This window comes from Clytia hemisphaerica, unplaced genomic scaffold (assembly GCF_902728285.1).
Source record: "Clytia hemisphaerica strain Z4C2 unplaced genomic scaffold, Clytia hemisphaerica genome assembly, whole genome shotgun sequence".
In the NCBI taxonomy this organism is placed as follows: Eukaryota; Metazoa; Cnidaria; class Hydrozoa; order Leptothecata; family Clytiidae; genus Clytia; species Clytia hemisphaerica.
The window spans coordinates 427,699-435,285 of record NW_027104185.1 but is presented as its reverse complement, the minus strand read 5'-3'; the positions used below and the strand labels follow the sequence as shown (position 1 = coordinate 435,285).

The 7,587-nt window shown below is 35.4% G+C and overlaps 1 long non-coding RNA gene across 1 annotated transcript in view; it reads left to right on the top strand.

The window, feature by feature from the left end:
• Nucleotides 1–4,447, top strand: part of LOC136814861 (uncharacterized) — a 7,143-nt gene extending 2,696 nt beyond the window's left edge. The window contains exon 3 of the long non-coding RNA XR_010847653.1: nt 3,704–4,447. This is a non-coding gene — a long non-coding RNA (uncharacterized lncRNA). The remainder of the gene's footprint in view (nt 1–3,703) is intronic.
• The last annotated feature ends 3,140 nt before the right edge of the window (nt 4,448–7,587 follow it).

Here is a 7,587-nt window from a genome sequence, read left to right as displayed (position 1 = left end):
ATCTTCCTTTGCGTTAATTATTCTTGCACGTTAATTAATTACAATATCAAAAGAAAGGTAATAACTTTCACGGTTTTCCAATCATTTTGAAATAATCTGTGGGATTGGAGATCGTACAAATTTCTAGTTGAAATAATTATGACGTGTGAGATGCGGAGCGCTATTGTATTATTCAATTTTAAGCATGCCGTAAAATTTATCTCTACTGCAGAAAATCGTGCACTGAAAACACTGTCTCTGTTATCGGAAGGTATATCCTTTGAGTTATTGTTAAGTAAATCGGTTGGTTAGTTTACGATCGCAGTCGAGGGCGACCCGAAGGCTCTCATTTCTCTAGCTGTCTACCGAAGGTAGGGGAGGTCGCCACTCCTTTCCCTGGATTTCTCCACCTACCCTTGATCCGTCTCTTTAGTTGCTGAGCATCAAGCAGAGAGGCAGCAAGTACCAATTTGTGAATCTTTGGTATGACCCTTGGGGATCGAACCCACAACCGCACCGTAGCTGGATACTCTACCTTCATGCTACGGTCGTTAACTTGTTAACTTGTTAACTCAGTCGCTTTGACGGGCGTTTTACAAAATACAAGGGTAATTCACTGAACAGGTTCGAGCCCGGGCTACTATCGAAATCTTAGCATCGTTCCCTTCAAAGACGATGAATAAGAAAATAGCACATTTCAACGTTGTCTCAAGGAGTTCTGCGATGAGATGTACATAAATCACCATGATTCAACCATGTAGATGTAAGGTGGTCTTCTACACTTCCGCATGGGTGATAACTCAACGGCATACTTATTTTTTTTATTAATTTCTCTTTTATCACCAAAATAATGGTATATAACTTAGTGCAAGCTGACTATGGTAAAATGAATTAAGAAAAAAAATCGTAAAAGGACAAAAGTTAAATGTTTTAAATTTTCAAAATTAAAATAAATTTCTTTAAATGTTTATTTAAAAAATTCATGAAAAGGATTTCCTCTGGAATTACACAAAAAGTGATTTCAGAAATAAAATATACGAACTGTTTTAGCTTTTGCTGTTTTAACAATTGCACGCTAAAAACATGTCGGGATTGGAGCGTTCGATTTTCTTTCTCTTGACAAAGTAAAGGACCATTAGTTTCACAAAAATAATCGATAGAAATTCTTATCTTTGCTCGAAGCACTTTTTCTGTGACACGGTACTTAACATCTATAACTTTGATTGAATTAATTAGCGGGGTATAATACTTAAATATACTGCTATTTGTTGGAGATTGGCATAATTATATAATTCTATTGTTTGTCGGTTTCGTATATTAAAAACTCGGTTATCGTCTCTCGCCGACCTTCAGCAAGCAAGGAGATGTATGAGAGCCGCCCACAAGCATAATTATCTCTCTGTTTACTTTCCATTGTCGTTAATTTATTCGTTCGAACGCCTCTTCGGCGGATGGGTAGAATTAATTAATTATGCAACAAGCATACTTGATTGTAGAATGCAATTGAAAGTGGTATTGTTTTGTAGTGACGATGATTTTAATCACTGATTATCCCTTTTATGGTGTGTTTCTTTTACGCTCCCACGAAATTTGTGCAGTGGGTGAACCGACGCTTTCGGCTTTGGCCATCTCTTATCTTCAATCATTCGTTTTACATATTGGCGTGTCTTTGCTTCTTTACGTATAAATACAAGAACTCGATGACAGCCTGCTTTGGGTTCTTTTCTTGAGCCACCCTTTTTGAACGAAGCCGTGCCATTATTTTCGACAATAGAGCCCTCACAAAATGGTCTTGCTTATATTTGCGTGTCTTTACTTTGAATTTTACATCTTACTCGAATGTTAAAAGAGAGGGGCGACTGCTCGTGTATGTTTAAGGCTTTTCCTGCTTCAAAATAAGAGGGGTGAAACTTTCATTTCTCAGATATGATGGATTTTCTTTCATGGCTTTTCTTTCATGGCTTCAATTTTCCAATATCTTCCGCCATTCAGTAATACGAGTCGATGGCTTATGTTTGTTTGGGGTGGAGAATGGAAGGATAAAGTTAAAGCTGTCTAGTTCGCTTTTGATAGATGGATGGTGGAGAGATGCTAGACTGGAGCCGTTTTTGATACTTTTAAGACAGCGGTATGAGTGCCATACATTTGTATAAAGCCCGAAGGGCCAGATATTGTGCTTTTGCTGAAAAGTGTGCCGAGGTTAGGTAGGAAATCCTACCTATGTCACGTGACATTACAATAGAATTTCAGCGCTTGACCAATCACAAGCTTCGCGGGTTTTCAAAAACAATGGCAGCAATATTTGTGCGATATTCACTTTTTTTTTACTTGGAAGAGCTTAAAGCACTTCGGGCTTTATAAATCTATGATGAGTGCTGCATGGTAATGTGTAACGAGATAATGATAACTGAGGCTTTTCTTCTACATACAATGCCTGAGTTGTCTGGTTAGAACCGTCTACATTATGGTTTATACTACTTGTATAAATACACTGACATATAGTTTTTGGATCAAGTGCCTTTATGTGATGTAAACTACTAGGGAACAAGGTCAGAGCTCAGCTTTCACCAAGGTATATTGTGGAATCAATACCCAGCACAGTTACCGACAGGTTTCTTGAGCTTATATCTTTAATGTTCGCCTCACATGACATGGTTTGACCCGGGTGAAGGTATATTCACTTGTCTTGCAAGCGAAAACGTATGAGTTTGTATATGATATTTCAGAGATGTTGTAAAATTCAACTGCTGGTAAACTAAGAAATTTACTTAAGTAATAGTGAAAAAGAGTTTCTCTGATTATTATGTGTGTTGAAAATATAATTTATTTGGACTACATTAGCTTTTTTAGTCATATTTTATTTTTGATTCAATGAATGATACAGTTGCAAATCGTTTGTAATGAGGTTCGTAATTGATCGAGTGGTCGGTCCACGTCATTCGTCGAGTAATTAATTGACTTCATTTCATCAAGTAGTCATTTTGTTACACAATCCTTCAATCAGCTTGTCGAGGTAAAAAGGAAGAAAATCTCGTTCCTTCATTTCATCTCTTACTCATTTTTTGTGATGAGTGCACGGTGTATGACGTCATAAACAAATTGTGTCAGGAATTACGTTAAACAGGGCAACATCATTGTTTTGTTTCGAAAATGGTGGCAGATACCACTGTATAAAAACTGCCATCAGCAAGTGAACATATAGTTGACTCTAGCTAATCTAAAATTTTGGTGGTCGATCTAGTTTCGACATACAGAGAGGTTTAAATCACAGAAAATCCATCAAGGCCATGACAAAGAATTCTTTTGAATTTGTGGAAGGGATCGAATGCCAACTCTGGTTTCTTTCGGATCTTTCGCAGACTACATTAGCGAATATAGAGCTACTTTTTTTTGAAACGATTCGGAACAACCCGCCGCTGTTTTAACGTGCGTGCGATTGAGGACAGTTATAGTGCTGATTTACTGTCGTCCTCAATCATTTAGGATCTAGACGAATCCAAAACTAGCCGTCTTCGCCACAGGACAAACTCCATACATAAAGTCGCTACCGGTAAGGTTCTAATTGGACTATATCCTGACCAATTGTGGACGACATTTTAGGGGTTAGAAGTGCGAATTATTCCAATTACATAAACTTGCCACTATTAATGTGACGCAGAGGTAAACACATGTACGACTCATTCATCTTGAGTTTTCACGCTAAAATATCTTCATCTTTTCACAGATTGTGGATGGTTCAAAGGATAGGAAGTGTTCCAACTCCTTCCTGCACTTCCGTCATTCGAGATGTTGAACAGCATAAGTACAACTTTTGAACTTCTGGTTCAATGATGGTCGTTTCCATTGGTGTATTCGCAGAACTTGCTTCGTGGACACACTACGTGGTCACTTTCTCTCGTCTGGGAAGGCCATCTCTCATCAACGAGAGCCTATGCTGCTGTTCTTTCAAATTTCAATTCTATTTTTTCGGTAGCTGCATAAAAAATCATCAGTGTAACCAGAGCTCTCTTATAAGAAGCAGCAAACTTTTTTGAGGCTTAGCTGTTCTTATTTTTTGGCACTATGAACCTTAAGATATTCTGATCCTGCTCTTGTTTTAGGGAAAGATTTAAATATCATTCTTCTTAATTTGTTCTTAACATTTGACGCTTTAAAGTTTCATTGTTGTATTGAAAGATAAGGAGTGCATTCAGATTGGATTTCTGCGAGTTCTCGTTAAGTTTATTTTAGGTGTTTTAAAATCCATTTTGTTTTTCTGACTATTTTATTTTTTATAAGATTTCTAAGATTTACCCAGATGAAACATATAGCAAATTTAACCAGATTTTATTTATATAGATATTTTATAATTTTAATTCCTATTATTTTATTGACAGAGTATAAGATTTTACGAGATTTTTATTTTTTTGAATTTTGGATTGAAATTTTTAGTTTATAAATAAGTATAGAAAATATCTATTGATTTTGATCTATGAATTCTGTTGAACTTGCTTTTAAAATTCAGTTTCAATAGACGATATCGGCTTTCCGGATTCTCCCCGAATGATTTCCCATGATGCATTGCGCAAAAAAATTCACGAAAAGTCAATATCGTCCGTGAATTTTTTTGCGCAATGCATCATGGGTAATCATTCGGGGAGAATCCGTTAAGAGTCGATTTTCGAATTTGGGCGCGGACCTATCTTAAGGGAACTAATTTAAAAAAATATAAAATCTAAAAAATCACATTTCGTGGGAATTAATTTTCGCGGTTTTGCCCAATTTTGGACACATTTCTTTCATTTTCCTAGGGATTTTCGTTGATAAATGGCAATATTTATTATTCCAGTGTTCTTATTTATTACGAAAATTAGTTCCCGCGAAAAATTAGTTCCCTTAAGGTACCCATCACGTCATTTCCATTATCCCGAGAGAATATTCGATTGCCTTTTTCTCAATTTACCTAAGAGAAGAAATTTTGGCGGAAAAAAAATTACGGCGAATTTGGCGAATTGCCTCAAAAATTCGCCAAATTCCTCAAATTTTTTTCCGCCAAATTTGATTTCATAGGCCATTCACCAAAATTAATTCTCGCCAAATCCAGAAATTCTACTAAATCGCCAAAATAAATTCCACTAAATTGCACCCGATTTTCTTTACAAGATGCCAAATTATTCGAAAATCCCTGAAATTCCCTGCTTTTATATTCCTTTTCAAATTAGCTTTCATTTCAGTGAAATTACAAATGTGGAAGATTTCTGACAATGAATTAGATGGTATATTTGTACCCGTTGGAAAGATAATAAAAATCTTTAAATGGAAAATGAACAAAAAAATCAACTTCTGGGAGTTTTAAAGTTTTTAAAACCATAAAAACCCATCATCATAAAAAATACTCCTCCTTACAAAAGAACTTCCCAAAAATAATTATTCAATACAATAATCCATCACAAGTGGATCACTGATTGACTTAGAAAAATGTCCAAAACAACCTATTCAAAGTTAATCAACCAGAAAACCATAGCATAATTTCAAGAGGAAAATGTGCTTTTGTATTTTTGAAGGAAAATCGTTCCCTGTTATTTAATAATTTGAATTTTAAAGGATAAATGTTGTATATATTTTCGAAAGAATACCGTTCTCTGTATTCTAGGAGAGAAATTCTCTTCATGAAGTTGAATCTCCGCAATTCGCAATTATTTTCTACGGATTCCCCGCTGAGGAGATCGATTTTTGTCCGAGCTATAGAAATATTAGATTAATTGAGCTTCGAAGTAGTAAGTTAGACTATGCTTCAAAGAACAAATCTTGATCCTTTATTTTCGAAGGAAAGTTATTTTATATTTTGTAAGGAAAACTAATTTTAGTATCTTGGAAGGAAAATCGTTCTTCGAAATTTAAAAGGATTTTCGAATTTGAGATGTGATAGAATAACGGCGTTTGTACTGTTAGACCAGCGGCCGAGGTAGTGGATTGTGTCACTTCGTAGGACAGCCCTTAGATCAGGGCAAATTTTTGATATTATGCTCCCAATAGGGTGTATAATTGATAAAAAAATTGCCCTTCGATAATCTCTTGCAATTTTCGAGTGAATCGATTTTTAATAAATCGATAGAACTTATCAAGGGTCCCCCTTTACTAACGGTTTTTTCGAGGTCTGAAAATCAAATATCTGTTGCTACCAACGAATTCAGTGTGAAAAGCAGATAAAGAAAATGGGGTTATTTTTTAAGTTTCGACCACCTGGTGCCGAGAAATGGTATTTTTAAGGCCAATAATCGACATTTTAGGCGTTTTTCGATGACGTCAGCATTTTCCTGGGGGCATTTTCAAATAAAATCATTCCCACGGCTAGATAGCCCTGAGTTTGTAGTATCCAAAAATGGTATGGTTTGTTATGTTTTAGTGTCTAGATCTCGAGATATTTTGGTTTAAATAAACTAGACAAAAAAGTTGTATAAAATTTGCCACTTCTGGCAAAAACCGGGGTCTTTCCGTATGCAAAAATGGTAGAGTTCCGAGATAAGCGTACTATATTTATCATGACTGTTGATTGAATTTCATTGTTTTCATGCAAGGGTATTCAGTAGGGATGGAAGAAATAGCACAATATTTTGCAGTGAGGATTTGCTTATCTGATTATTTTCAGCTGGGGGAAAATTAGACTATTATTTTCCACTGGGAGCGATATTTCTCTCTCTCCCAAACAGTTAAGCAGAAAAGAATTAAAGCAAGATTTCCAGGCTTTCTTTCTTTCTTTAGTCTCAAGTCGCCTAATGTCGATTTGTAATTTTTTTATAAATGAAAATAAATGAATGAGAACGTATACTATTTACAATTAACCCTGCGCGGGCCTGACTGAATGATAGAAAGGTGCCGAGTGGTAAAACTTCAAACTAATTCGCTGGAGGACAGAATCAAGTTAATCAGGGCCAAATTTGGAGGTTCTTGGATTACTTGCTGACCAAAAATGGTCAAAAAATGGACAAAATCTTAAAAAAGTGGATTTTTATCAAATTTTTGCATTTTTTGACTTTTTAGCTTAAAATCTCGCTGAAAAGACTCACTTTTGATTTATTTTTTTGCTTGGCCATGAAGTGGCCATCCGATTCCCACGAGTAAGACCAAAAATGACGATTTCTATTCAAACTGGGCATTACAGGAGGGCTCCTACATGTCTGATATATACGACATTGGCACTTAAAGGGATAAAAAACAACATTGATTCCACAATTGATTACAATTAATTCTATACAATAAAATATTCTTATCTAAATATAATATAAATATTTGTCGTATATATACTAAAAAACGTTCATCGGCTTGAAATGAAGAGCAATTTCAAATTGAAACCATCGAATATTTAGCACCCACGAGTCTCTCCCGAAAAAGATCCAAAAAACTTTGACAGCCACTTAGATAATTTAACTTGATTGTTCACGCGTGACAAACCTAAACCATACAAAAAAATCCTGGGAGCAAAGGTTAGAAAAATTCATGTATTCACCGAGGTCACTGTTGACAGGATTTTCCACTAAAAAATAGTATCTAAAGTTTTTTTCCCTGACTGACTGAACAAAATTTCACCGAGTAGAGTCGGATATTTACAAGGCAACTCAATAGCAACAT